The sequence below is a fragment of the Calidris pugnax genome, unplaced genomic scaffold, assembly GCF_001431845.1.
Source record: "Calidris pugnax isolate Ruff unplaced genomic scaffold, ASM143184v1 scaffold41, whole genome shotgun sequence".
Classification (NCBI taxonomy): domain Eukaryota; kingdom Metazoa; phylum Chordata; class Aves; order Charadriiformes; family Scolopacidae; genus Calidris; species Calidris pugnax.
The window spans coordinates 14,530,634-14,546,587 of record NW_015094509.1 but is presented as its reverse complement, the minus strand read 5'-3'; positions in this window follow the sequence as shown (position 1 = coordinate 14,546,587).

Here is a 15,954-nt window from a genome sequence, read left to right as displayed (position 1 = left end):
CTTATTTTTTTTACCTGAATGTCAAATGTGCACAGGTTAAGACATAATGAATTTTTCTTTCCCCTCAATGAATGTTAAAACAACGGAGAAAAAAACTAGTGCAGACATTAGCTATTAAATAAATGAAATACAATTTTATTCTAAGAATGACTAATACAGCAGTTGGGATCAAATTTAGAGGAAAGTTAGAATGGTATATTAATAATACTGGACTACTGTAAACTAAACTCTTTCTCCACTGCAATATGTTTAGTTTTTAAAAGTCCCTAAAAGTGAAATCTGCATGCAGAGAATATTTTTTTCAACTTTCAGATACATAACTGTTCTAAGCAAAAATCATTTGTACATTTGTACTGCCCATTTTTACAGAAATGTTGGCAACAGTACAAGGATCAAATATTGATAACATAAGCTTGTGTGTCAGTTACCAGTAATTTAATGTATAGAATCATACAATTGTCTAGGTTGGAAAGGGCATTTGAGATCATCTAGTCCAACCATCAACCTGGCAATGACAAAAACCATCACTAAACCATATCACTATGTGCCATGTCTACCTGTCTTTCAAATATCTCCAGGGGTGATGATTCCACTACATCCCTAGGCAATCTGTTCAAGTGCTTAATATCTTTCAGTGTAAAAACTTTTCCTAGTATCTGATCTAAACCTCCCCTCGTGCAGCTTGAGGCCATTTCTTCTTGTCCCATTGTTTGTTACTTGGGTGAAGAGATCACCCGCACTTCTCTACAACTTTTTTTCAGTACTAGGAGACTCTATGGATTTCCATATTTGATATACAATTTCAAATTTCAGTATGATGCTATTTTGCAATAACTAGAAAGTTGGGCTTCTTTTTTTATTTCATACACTAGAGAGCTTTTTTTAATCATTTTTATTCAGAAGTAAAATAACATTCCTACTTCTCTATTTTATTACTGCTTTTAATCTGAACTTCTCTTATTTGATCTATTTATGGTCTGCTTTTGCTTTGAACTACACAGTCTCAAGTATATTGCTAATATCATTGCATGCCACTGAAACATGATTTCTAGGAATATAGTGTTCATGAATGTTTACCCTAGTGATTAGGATCTCAATTTACCAGTGGGAAGAGGTCAGGCTAAATTATGCTCTTTCCTGAATTTTGAACCTCAAAAAGTATTTGAAAGATTTTATGTGACATCTTTTCCTCATGGGAAAACAAATAGAATGACCTGGTTAAACCTTTACATTCTGGTTTTCTGTATTTATTTTCTAACATGGAACAAGACTGTCTCATTTACTAATGCCCTAAGACACATTTATTTGATTATACCTCTAATGTATATGGTTTAAATTTTTGTTTAAAAATAGAGGGGAATAAAAATCTTCCTCTTTTTCAAGATACACTAAAAATGTATATAAAATCTCCTATCTAAGATTAATGTCGGCTGCATGGATGTTTCCTGAGGAAAACTCTTGCCTTCCCTTAATTTGTTTCTAAGGATTTTGATGTAGAGCTCATTACTACATTCATTTCCTTGGGAGATGCTGGTCAATAGATCTCTACCATCTGGAGCATGAAAAGACCCCGTTAAAATGCTCTCCTGATTATTTAAAAAAAAAATTATTAAACCTCTCCCACTGGCAACAATAATAATATTTTGCTACCAAGACACCCCACAACTAGCTGTAATTTGAACATCATTGTTCTTCTTTGTATTGCATCTCCAGTACGACCATTCAGTTTTCTGTTCTAGGAGGGACTGGTTGTGTTTCTATATTTGATAAAATAGGCACCTGGCTTGAGAAGTGTTTTATTCATAAATGGTCTAGACCATGATAGCAAAATAAGAAAAAAGACGGGTTATCTGGGAAAAAAACCCCACAACTCAGATTGTGTAACTGAGTAGCAGTACACAAGGTGCTGTAGCTGTAGAGTTCAGTATTATTTTTCTTATCTTTCAGATGTATCCTACAATTCACCAGTAGTATCTGAATTAATACTGATACGTATGAAACCACATAGGTGGTTTAGAGAATCAGATTTTGTGGAATACCTAAAAGACTTATGTTTCTAAAATGGCTGGGTGCTACAAATCAAAACAGACCAAACCAAAGTAAACTAAAGAAATCAAACTGTACCAGACCAAACCAAATAATGTTTTATGTCATTCAACTTATGGTCACTCCAAAACTGAATTGTGTAAGACACGATGAAATCTGGTAATATCATTTACAGTACTGAAAAAGTTGTATTACCTGATCCAATCCCCAGTGGCATCACAGCAGTACTATCAGCCTCTTTCACTCTTGCCTTTCATTAATTTCTGCATCTTTCATGCATGGTGTATTTTTTAGTCTCAGTCCTTCTGTGTCTCAGTCCTGCTCTGTCAGCTAGTGCCTTGTCAGACTATTCAGTCAAATCAAGAACATTTCCTCTAATGACACAGCAACACAAATTCTCTGTTTCTTAAAAATTATGCTCTTTAGAAGTCTACATTCACTATTTTTGCTTTATTTTCTTTAACTCAATTAAATAAAATAGGGCTATATCATTTAATTCAAAGTAGTCATTTAGAACTGGTATAATACCATTAAGACAAATGTTGGACTGTACCTGCCACAAAAATATGTAGATAATTTTGTCCACCAGATTAAAAAAGAACCTGCAATCCCCTATGAATATTAAAAGGTCTAATTCTGTACATTAGAAGATGTACTTGAAGGAAACATTACCGCAAATGGTGTGATGGCACAGCTAAGAGCTATGTCTACTCACTTTATTAAGGATTGGATTATTTCTGTGCTAATGATTTACATACATTCACTTCTGCAGACATAAAATCTAAACGAATGCTTTGGAATCAGAAAAACTTTGGAAAACCCTTGATGTTTCTAATGAAATATTTGATTTGCAATTACATAAGAAAATATATTTTGCCTAAAAATTTATGGTCAGCTTTGCTCTCAGTGACACCCCTTGTTATGGAAGGAGTACTCTGCTATACTGGATATGGCTCAACAAGGCTCAACATGTGGAACCAGATCAGAATAGGGAACTGAAATGATCTACGGAATGGCAAAATATCTACAAATATTATGTAAATTAAAAATAGCAGTCAGAAAAAATTATTCCAAGCACAATTGTTAAATAGTTCTTTATCTCTAACCTGTGTTATGTGTACACGTTATCTTACTTTTTGAAGAATGACAATAAAAACACTGTTGGAGAGTAACCACCTCTTTGCTGAAAGTTTAGGGCACTCATGACAGTGAGCTCCTCCCTTTCATTTCTATTGTGTTTTGTCCCAGTGCCTGTGGTAAACCCATCAAAATGAAACATGAATTCTCATTTTATGTAAGGCTACTCAAAGACAATGAAAACTTTTCCATGCAGTTCAGGAGGAGCAGAACACAAACATTATATGTGCTTATAGATAAAAGTATTGGTAAATAGATGACGTGCGAAATTTTATACTTGATGAGCTTTCAACTCAAACAAATTACAGAGAGGAGGAGGATTTTGAGAGATTCCTGGATTTGGGCATTTTAAGCTCAAAATAATAATTAGAATGAAAAGAAATTACAGTGTAAAAACACCCTGTTACCTGATAAAGAAAACATAGAACTAATATATCAGTTTAATACAGACTTGCAACACCCATTCTACTCTCTTAAAGAAATACAACTGAAAATTTAAGGTTTTAAGATTATTAAAAGCTGTATTATTCCCATTTAAAGGAGTCCTGTATATCTCATCATAGTAAGTGTTCCCTATAGAAGTATGTATTAACACTCACATTATACAAAGGACTATGACTTTTCTCCTCATTTAACTAGGATAAATTAAATCTTTCTTTAAAATTCACAGAATAAACATTGTTAAAAACATAATTCAGTGAATGCTTTCTTTAAGTAGTTGGATTTTTTCCTATCTGAAACCTATTTGTTAATAAATATATATATATATAACATTGAAACAAAATTGGTACAGGATAACATAGTTCACCTGAGCTGGAATTTCACTTTTGGTGGTAGTAGCTATTGGGTAGCATAAATACCATATATAGATGAGTACACTTTTTAGTGGACAATAGGAAGGAAAGCAGGGTTTCATTCTTGTAAATGTCATGTTGTTCATGCTTTTGTCTCAATAGGTGGTGTTGAGTATTTTAATTAACTCTGCCACGAACAGAGAAGGAAAACTACATTTTTATATTCTTGTAAGGTTCTAATTAGTTCTTTGAACATCAACAATTGAAAAATGCTAATTTACATTTCCAGATATAGGTACTTTCCAGTACTTAAAGGGGGCCTACAGGAGAGGTGGGGAGGGACTCTTTAACAGGGAGTGTAGCAATAAGATAAGGGATAATGGTTTTAAACTGAAGAAGGGGAGATCTGGATTAGATATTAGAAAGAAATTCTTTACTGTGAGGGTGGTGAGGCACTGGAAGAGGTTGCCCAGGGAATTTGTGGGTACCCCTTCCTGGAAGGCCAGGCTGGGTGGGGCTTTGAGCAACCTGGTCTAGTGGGAGATGTCCCTGCCCATGGCAGGGGGGTTGGAACTTGATGATCTTTAAGGTCCCTTCCAACCCAAGTCATTCTATGATACTATGATTACTGCTTAATCTTTTCCAATCTACCAGAAGTAGCAATATGGTCGTAAAATTACATCTTACATATACTTTGTCATCCCTGTGGCAACATGCAGGGATACATCTTCAGCTATTATAAGTCATCGCAGCTCCACTTAAGATAATTAGTGAAATTGATGTGACAGGAATGTTAGACTGATGTTAAAAGCATTCAACTTGCCACAGCAGTAGGTATGTAGCTTACTTGTCATTTCAACTTTGGAGACCCTTGACGTAATGCAATTTGATGTCACTATTCCATCAAAAAGGTGTGATGCTACACTTGTTTTGACTTTTTTAATTTTTATTTTTCCTTTCTGCAGAAATTTGTTTTCTTGACCAGATTTCACTATTTAAACCATTTCCCATATATTAATGAACAAGCAGTGAATTATTAGTTATTACAGAGTTATTTTATTAAACAGATCTGACACTTTTCTTCAAAAATTGTAATATATATCAGTATTACTCCCAGTCCTATATCTTTTTCACATATTAAATAGGCATATATGAATAGTAAATCAAGTACAAAAAGTCATTATAAGAGGACATGTCTATTGCATTAGCAACAACTTAGTGGGGATTATTAATTTAGGGATATATAGGACTAGACTGTAAACTATTTTTTCATGGACTTTATTTTGACTGTCTTTGACAAATAATCTAAGAGTCTTATCTACTTGGGATAGAATATATATGTTGCCTGTTTTTTCCCATCAATACTGCCAGCAGTCACCTTGCAGGGCTATTCAATACATTACATCACTGAGACTTTGCTGTGCAGAGTGTTTCCAGGCATTCTCTTTTCACGTCAGTGTTAACAGAGCTGATATGAGTCAACATAGTGAGAAGTACACCTTTTGCTAGTCCTTCATCAGGAGCAATAAATGGATTATCCATTAGATTTAGTAGCAATCCAGGAAGCCATTGTCTCTATTTTGCAGATTTTATTATTCCTGTGAAAAACAAAATTGGCTTAGTCCATGGAACAGTGTCACCAGGTCAGCGCTTTCTTGATTAATGAAACTTCATCATTTACATTAATGAATAGGAAATTCTTTCATATGCCAAAGGTATCAAAGAGTTTCAAGTTTACCAGCTTATGATTCTTACAGTGCCAAGAACATTCTTTCAGTACAAAAATATCCACAATAGCATGACTGTGCATTGTCTCTCCTTGGCATATTCATTAGTATCTCATCCTGCACAATGTTGTAGTAATAGCATTTTTTATCAGCTCAAACCAAAGTAGCTTTTGCCTAGGAATAAAAGTACGAAATTGGCTATTCACAGGAAAAGGCTTTGTCTTATTATTCTGAAAGACAGTCAACTGCTAGTGACTTGAGACTTTGCTGATATCCTTGATATGATTTGAAGACATCCAGCTACAGTACACTCTGACTTTGAAGACAATCTGAAGAAGCAAACACAGGATTAAGTTTTGACCTAATAGCAACTCTTTACAAATGTGTAGTTTTATGCATTTCTGAAAAACACATTAATATCAAAGGCAACAAATATTGACAACTACTGAAATAATAACCTGTGATACCAGCTTGATCTAGATAACAACTTGATTTAGAGTCAGCTCTATTTTTAAAGGTGCTTTATGAGATTTATTTAATGTTGTTTTCATACTTTTAAAGACATCTATCTGTCAATACAAGAATAGTCTTTTTCAGAATTACTATTATTGTTATTATTATTGTGGAAGGAGACAGTTAATTTGAGCAAACTAGTTCAAGAAATTACTCAGATTGACACATATTTATCACAAAGTTGTTATTATTTCAAACTAATATCCTTGATTAATTCTAAGAATATCTTTGCAGAAGCGCTGGTATCGAGAATGACATAAAGCTCTACTCCGCTTTCAAAATCAGATTTCTGTATTTCTACAGAACAGTTTATTATAGATATTTGAGGCAGGTTTCCTAATTTGTTTCCTAATACATTCATAAATATTTCTATAAAAAAGAGAAGAATAAGTAGATTTACCTTCAGCAAAACCCACATTTTTTTAATAAACCCACTTTTTAGTCCATAATAGTATTGTCAAAACTAGATTACTTTTGCTGGAGTTTGGAAGTCCTTCACTAACATGTGAAAGATTTCAAAGCCATTCTAACACAGCTTAAATGTATTGTAAGTGACAAAACTTATGCCATCTCCACTGTTAATTAACAGCTCACCTTGAGTTCATCTGCTTTGCTCAGTACAGATAAAGGAAACCACTCGCCTAACTTGCTGAATATCTGAATCTTGTTGAGAGAGCTACATGCTCTGCTCTGACACTAGCACCATGATGTGCCTCATCTCTTACACACTGAAGACTTTAATTTAACTGCCAGTTGCTGACAAATCATGCAGACTTCACTTGACAACAGTAACGATACTGAGTTTTCCATTGTCTCTTCAATAAAGCACTTAAAACTGCTCTGAACTGATTATTCACCTACACTCAGCATCAAATATTTAATATTTCCATCCTAATGCCACTGTCTTCTGGCAGATTTTTCCTCAGAAAAAGGCACACACTAACTGTGTTGTGTTGAATGTTCATGTCGTTCAGTATATATTGTTTGTAGGCTATATTGTATGTCACTGGGTGTCACAAAGGGCACAGATAGATTATGAAACAAAATAAACTAGATCTGTTAGTACTAAATCCTTGACAGAACATTAAGTATAAACATTTCAGCAACTAAGAATGATAATACAGTTAAGAAGTTAACATTTACATTTTCACAAGTGTTTTGTAGTAATTGTGACCTACACCAGAATATAATGCAACCTAGAACAATTTCTGTCAATAAGAAGGTTCATAATATTTTCGGGGAAGAAAAAAAAAAAGATTAATTTTTAAAAATATAGTAATGCGGGATGTCTTTGTTCCATCATGAAAACAAAACTAAGTTTGCACTTAAAATCCACAGGATAGATTTGACTGCAAGACAGCACAGAAGTAGTTCATCTAATTTAAATTACCAGTCTGGGTACTGAAAGCCGCATTTCTGTACAATACAGTCTTAGCTGGGCCAATAATAGGCAGATGGCAAGCAAGCACAGTGAATCAGGTAAGGTTCCCTACCCTATACTCTAAGCTTCTCAAGGGCCTTTTGTTTCTGGTCCAGATAGACTCAGCTCAGGAGTGGCCAGCCTCCAAATTGCAGGAAGCACAACACGTATGGTTTTCCTAGTTACTATTCAAGATCCACTTCCCCAGGACTCTGGGATGTGGAATAATAAACCAGTAACTGGAAACAGTCTGTGACAAAAAGCCCCAGGTTTGTAATAGTCTCCTTGTATCTTGGCTATGCAGTTTCTTTATGAGATTACCAGCTTTTATACAAAATTAAGGATAACAGAGAATGAGGAGTGGAAAACATCCTTTTACTGCATTTGTTTATTTGGCATGTGTTGATTTGGTTCCCTGGTTTCTATGTAGATTAAAAATTAGAGACTATAGAGAGTTTGAGGAGAAAAGGTTTTGTGTAACTGATTGTTGTTATTCAGTAACTGAACTATACTTTTAGTCTGATTTGAATATAATGCAACTGTAGATTTAGTCATGCTGACTATGAACAGCGACTTCATTCACAGTATGAACATCTGAATCACTCCCTTATGCTCACAGGCATTGTTGCAAGTGAGCTGGCATTAGCAAACACAATTCCGGTACAAACACAAGAATTCAAATTTTGATTATATTTATGAAAGCTTTATTGGATCAATTAGCAAAGCTGTATTAAGTAAACAAAATCCACCAGCTAACAACTTTCTATGGAAGGATTATAACAGTATGTTTCTCTCCTCACATGGTAAAAAAATATTTTTTTTCCCTTTTTCAATGTACCAGAAGATATTCAGTAAAGGTGGAAATGCTTTCACTTTCCACTGCTGTCCCCACAATCTATGAATACAGCACAACAATAATCTATAGATTCCCTTTAAAGTATACACTTCAGACAACTTTTGTTTCATTTCACTTGGGGATATTATTAAAATACAATGCTGATGCAGTGTGGATTAAGCTAGATGCTTGATTTATTTTCAGGATAACTGTGCCGAGTGTATACCCACACATATGAAATGGAAAAGGATTTACTGAAAGATACAAATGATATCTTGTAGGCTGCTTAAAGCCAAGCAACTCAGAAATAAGGTGAAAATTGTATCCTTATCAGGTCTCATTATGTCTAGTTATTGCATTTCTTACTGTATCTGAGAAAATCCACTGCTCTGAGAGCCCCAGGGGAACCCTGTAACAAACCAAGACACAATACTTTGAATTGAAGTTATGCTTGAATGCTCTGTTCCTTCATAAATGTATACTTGAACCATAAATGCAAGTTTACTTTTTTTTTTTTAGGTTGAGTGGTATTCTCGACACAATCCTGTGGGACCAGATAAGATGGAAACCAAAGTGTGGAGAGACAGCTGATGTCATTGTGACAATGTTTTCTATTACCTTTAAGAGGTTGTGGAGACCAGGAGAGGTCCCCAATAACAGAAGAAATAAAAGCTTGCACCTGTCTTCAAAAAAGGAAAAGAAGGATGAGTAAAGATACAACAGAGTGGTTAGCCAAACTTCAGTCCCTAGAAAATTCCAGTCCTGGCCATTCTAGTCACATGAAGAAGAGGTAGGTTACTGGGATGAGCCAGCATAGATTTAGCAAGGGTAAGATCATAGAGATATCAAGAGTAAGATCAGAGAGCTGTCATAGAATTCCTAGATCCATGAATGGAGAAGAATTAAAATTATTTACTTTGACTTTAGTAAGGTATTTAGAATAATCGAATTATAGAATGGTTTGGGTTTGAAGGGACCTTATAGATAACTTATTTCCAACCTCCCCTGCCATAGGCAAAGACACCTCCCACTAGATCAGTCCAGCTTGGTGTTGAACACTTCCAGGGATGAGGCATCCACAGCTTCCCTGGGAAACATGTTTCAGCATCTCATCATCCTCACAGGAAATAATTTCTTCCTAATATCTAATCTAAATTTCCCCTCTTTCAGTTTAAAATCATTACCCCTTGTCTTATCACTACATTTGATGTTGTACCTACTTTCAGCAGCAAGCATATATAAATCTATTCCAAACTAACAGTAACTTAGGGAATTTTTTCTAGAAGTAGATAAGGGAAGTAGATAATTTAAAAATATACTTTCTGCAGTGTATGCCTGGCCACTGCCTCCCACAAGAAGAAGAATTCTACTATTCAATGAGATTTCCTCTTGTAGGAGGCTTGTACTTCTGCAATCTTTTCACTTTACCTACAACAACAAATTTACTCAAATTTCACAAAAATTCATATGGGGTAATCATTGCAAACCATTCCAATAAATTGTCTGTAATATGGAGTACAGTTGACAGCAGAGAAAAGCCCATGTTTAGCCAAAATGCCCGTGAAAAATGACAAGGGACGGGTAATAGATGAAAATTCCATCTTAAAGACATATGATATTAGTTTAATGTCTAAAGGTATATGAATTCTGAGTATTCATAGACACACCAGATCCCAAAAAAATCATGCTAAACAGTTAAGATCATAGTTTTATGTATAGAAAATCTGTACAAACTGTCCAGAATGCCCACCAGAAAAAATATTACTAACCATAGTATTGGAAGAATAGTTGGCATTATCTTCTCGTGACAGTAGAAGGGGAATCATATTTTGCAGGTATTTAGGATAGTCAATGGACAGTAAAAGCACTGCCAGATTTTCAAAGGATTTTAGGGTTGTCCTTTATAGAATAGATTTTTGAAAAGATGAGTTTCCATTTAGACACCCCACAGAAAAATGTAGAAAACAAAATGCAAGAAAACAAAAATAAAATACAGAATGTTCTTTTGTTATAGTATAGTCATACTTTTAAAGCAGCATTTCTTAGGAGAACTGTTGGTAATGTTTTAAACAGACGCTGAAAAAAATCAATACATTTTGGCAGTGAAACAATTTATATTTCTGGAAGATCAGTTCCAAATTTTATATGCTGAGTTTGGATGAAACATCCATCTACACAGACTTCAAGACTGACATACAAATACAGAGCCTAAGAGATGAAACATAGTGTGCAGAGCAACCAAGGTGTTAATTTGGACAATTTAAAGATAGATCAAAATATCTCCTAGGTGCAGTTAGACATATGCTTAAATACTAACCCGAACAAAGTAACTTTAGCACCTGTCCAATTTTCCACAAGACTTAAAGCAAGTTTAAGTCTTTATAACTGAGCCATTCAAAATTAGACCCATTCATGAAGTGAATTATTTCTGAAACAGGAATTCAATTGATAGCACTGCCACTCTAGGATGTAAGAGAACAACCATGAATTATCTTTTGATGCAAGTACTCTAGTCAAAGACAACCTGGCCTGGTGAGACAAAGTATTCTGAAGCAGAAAAAGTTGAACAGCTTAATCCCAGGTGTCTCACCATAACTGTTTTTAATGTTAACCTTTTCAAATGGAACTCCTATAGCTATAATCTGTTTTAAAATATAGCCTTTTAGATAAGAGACATAACTTCATTAGTTTAGCTTTAACAGAGGAAAACTGAGTGTCATAATCAAATGGTCAAAAGGAGCTTATACTGCACAGCCAATAGTCTCCTTCAATTATTTTTGGTCAAACATTAATGAAATTCCCATGATATCAAGCAAAGAAATGTTACTTGCATAATCATCAGCTTGGCAGACATGTAGCTAGAACTGTAATTACACAAGTGGGCTCCACTTATAGATTAATATTGACAACCAAAATTAAGATTCCTGCTATTAAAAAAAAAAGGCATAAATTTTGAATTCAGACCCCCTTCCCTCCCCCCAAGTTCCTTAAGCATTTATTTGATGAAGTTGCCAATTGTTAAGACAACATATATACTACGCCCTTGTGTGACCCCACCTGGAGTATCTTGCTTTTGATACTTGTGAGTCTATATTGAAAATTCTGTACAGCTGATTTAAAAATTGCAGTATACAGAGTTAATATCTATTCCAATAATGTCCACCTTCTTTATAAACATCACAAATTTAGACCAAATCAGTGACACTGAGAGATTCTAAGCAAATTCAAAGATTTTATAGAATGAAGGAACAAAAATAAGATATGAGATAAACGTGACTCTGTATATATCATTTTTATGTGATATTCTATAAGTTTTTTTATAAGGTTCTTCACAAGATATTATGAAGGGAAATAACCTACTGTGGGCAAGAAGCAAACAGCTTTTCTGGATTAAACACAAACACATTAATCAAAGTGTTCTAAAAAAAGTGTTATATGACAGTAAGGTAAAGTGCAAAATCAAAACCTGAATTCAGTGAGACAAGTTGTCTACACTTTCCGTAAAACAGATCAGATGGTTGAGACATTCTCTGACTACATCCTATTAAAGGAAAACTAGGAATGGCAATGTCTGCAGTCTCATTTCTCTGATCTTGTAAATCCTTAGGGAATTGTGAAAAAAGTGAAAGACAAAAAAATACGCTGAAAAGAGAAAATGAAAACTTGAATCCTGGAAACTGGTAAGGGGGAGAAGCTTTTTTTTAAAAGTAGAGAAAATAATTTTATTGAAATATCTAAATGACCATGCATTAAACAATTGTGGAACATATTATTTTACATAAGATTCCAAAGAATAAGCCTTGATCACTGTTGCAAAATTTAGTTGTGGATCCCAAACTCTAATATGGAAAAAACCTGAGTTTACTGTCTTTTGTAAATTAAATTCTAACCCAGGTATTACTATATTTAGCCATTCTTCTTCAGCTAATGTCTTGAATTATAAATTAGAGCTATTTAAATTATCTTGAGGTAGAATATCCATTATTCTACGTGGCACTGTGGTAATTACTAAATAACAGCTGGAATTAAAATTCAGCAAGTAGTATTAAGCACCATTAAAAGTTATTAGTACCAAGGTATCTCGCATATCTCTCTGAAATGTTGCAAGACGTGGAAAATTCAGTGTTCACAATGTCTCTTATAGTGTGCACTTTAGTGTATTAGACCATTCATTAAAATGTGCAAAGGCCAAGACAAGGGAGGAAACTGGGAAATCTAGACTTAGTGTGACTTTCTAAAGAAAAAAGTATATATTTTGTAAGAGCGAATTGCTTGACTTATTTCACTATATAAATCACTCTAAACATTCACCTTTTACATGAAAGAAAAAGAGTCACATACAATGATTTGCAGTGCTCCCTACAGCGGTGCCAAAGCCAACTGATTTTCAAAGGGAAAACAAGGAAGCTAAAACAACTCCTCTGAGTAATGGAGAGCCAAAAGGGAAGAACTAGAAACACTCCCTGGCTGCCACTGTGTTCAGATCTTGGAAGAAATAATCAAGCCTCAAACTATCTTTCAGATGTCTGCAACATCTGCCTTGCAGTCAATACCATTTTCCCCAAGAGCAGAAATCTTTCTTTAGAAGTGAAATGCCTACACTGCCACGAGCAGACTGAGCAAGCAGTAGATTATTTTGGAAGTAAAGCTGAATAACACAGACATTTATGTATTACGCCTTTTAAGAACCTTGTTTCTCATCACAGGAATGCTGCAGACCTACCTGGTGTTGTAGACACATTGTTTGACACAGAAAGACACAACGAAATATCAGAGACAGTTCCTTGGCACTTCATTGACACAGCTGTGCAGACGTACTGTGTGACAGCATACACAGCTGTGATACTTACTGATAACTTAATGCCTAATGCACGTTTGAAAGAGATTTTTTTTTACCTTGTGTGTGGTTCCATCAGACTCTATTAACACAGCAAAAGGTCCACAATGTTGTACCTAGAATTTATGGTAAAAAATGTTTGGTTATAAAATAGCTATGTTACATTAAGTACAATGCGGCTGGCTTCAGCCTCAGAGGTGAAGGAGACATCAAGAATGGCATTAATTGTAGCAGAGCAGTGTGATTCTTAATTCCTGCTCACTGGTTCCTGGACAAGAGAGAAACAAGCCACTCAGAACTGCAGTGGGGAGATACAGTCCAAATAAATATCTTATGTAAAGACCTAATGATTTCAGTGAGCTTTAGATCACCCTCACAGACCTTATATGGGTGTCAAATGTTTTTCTTTCAATGTTTCTATAATTTATTTAAGGACAAATTTCAATGAGGAGGAAAAGATGCACATTTACTTAGGACCATAAGAACACTTGCAGTCATAATCATTGACTTCAGAGAAATTTATGGATATGCTTACTCAGTGGTAGAAGCTCTTATGAGTCATCATGTTACTTCATAATTTGGAAGCATTTTTCAGATATGACATTCATGTAATCAATGGCTAATGATCAATGACAATCTAAGAATGTCTAAATACACTTGTGTTTTAGCTCTGGCATGATTAACCCTAAGTTTGCAAGAGAAATCATTTATGAAATATTAATGGGGAAAAAACTATCAACTACTATACCATAATGAGTTTTTATATGTTACTTTTAAGGCATACTAAAGGAAAGAAATTGTTCATTTTAGATTTATGCAATATTCATGGTTGAAAATATTTTTTTTCTTTTTTTAAGGTTGATTTAATATATAATAAAAATGCCAGTTGGAGGATTCTGTAGACTGGAGAGTTTTTTATATGAACAATTGCAAAGAAAATGCAGATTCTTCCATAAAATCTCTCATTTTTTAGTTCTGTTCACAGGAAAGCTCTCCCTTGGTATAGTATGTCAACATTTTCCAATAAAATTGTTTGAGATTATGCTGAGCAGAAAGAAAAGAAAAGAAAATTGGTGCTGTTTAGTACCTTTGGTGCTGTTTAACATCTTTGTTGGTGACATGGACAGTGGGATTGAGTGCACCATCAGCAAGTTTGCTGATGACACCAAGCTGTGTGGTGCGATTAGCCTGCTGGAAGAAAGGGATGACATGCAGAAGAAAAAGAAGAGGCTTAAGAGGTGGGCCTGTGCAAAGCTCATGAAGTTCAACCAGGCCAAGTGGAAGGTCCAGCACCTGGATCAGGGCAATCCCAAGCGCAAATACAGGCTGGGTGGAGAATGGACTGAGAACAGTCCTGAAAAGGACTTGTAGGTGCTGGTGTATGAAAAGCTTAATGTAAACCAGCAATGTGCGCTCGCATTCCAGAAAGCCAACAACATCCTCGGCTGCATCAAAAGAAGCGTGCCCAGCAGATTGATGGAGGTGATTCTGTCCTTCTGCTCTGCCCTCCTGGAGTACTAAGTCCAGCTCTGGGGCCCCCAACATAAGAAGGATGTGGACCTATTGAAACAAGTCCAAAGGAGGGCTGTGAAGGTGATCAGAGGATGGAGGGTGCTGTTTAACATCTTTGTTGGTGACATGGACAGTGGGATTGAGTGCACCATCAGCAAGTTTGCTGATGACACCAAGCTGTGTGGTGCGATTAGCCTGCTGGAAGAAAGGGATGACATGCAGAAGAAAAAGAAGAGGCTTAAGAGGTGGGCCTGTGCAAAGCTCATGAAGTTCAACCAGGCCAAGTGGAAGGTCCAGCACCTGGATCAGGGCAATCCCAAGCGCAAATACAGGCTGGGTGGAGAATGGACTGAGAACAGTCCTGAAAAGGACTTGTAGGTGCTGGTGTATGAAAAGCTTAATGTAAACCAGCAATGTGCGCTCGCATTCCAGAAAGCCAACAACATCCTCGGCTGCATCAAAAGAAGCGTGCCCAGCAGATTGATGGAGGTGATTCTGTCCTTCTGCTCTGCCCTCCTGGAGTACTAAGTCCAGCTCTGGGGCCCCCAACATAAGAAGGATGTGGACCTATTGAAACAAGTCCAAAGGAGGGCTGTGAAGGTGATCAGAGGATGGAGGAGCTCTCCTATGAAGACAGGCTGAGAGAGTTAGGATTATTCAGCCTGGAGAAGGGCTGGGGAACACCTTATAGCAGCCTTCCAGTTCTTAAGGGGGCTACAAGAAAGATGAGGAGGAACTTTTGACGAGGGCATGTAGTGATAGGACAAGGGATAATGGATTTAAACTGAAAGAGGGTAGATTTAGATTAGATATCAGGAAGAAATTTTTCACTTTGAGTGTGGTGAGACACAGAAACTGGTTGCCCAGGGAAGTTGTGTATGCCCCATCCCTGGAAGTGTTCAAGGGAACAGGCTGGTTGGGGCTTTGAGCAACCTGACCTAGTGGGAGGTGTCCCTGTCCATGGCAGGAGGAGGTTGGAAATATATGCCAACCCAAACCATTCTATGATTCTATGAAAATTAAAAGGATTATTTTAAATTTTTGAGAACATCACTTCCATCTTGGCTTTCTTTTTGTTTAAAGAGGATAAAGCAAAGACAAAATAAAAGTTTTAAAAGAATTTGACAAGTTTT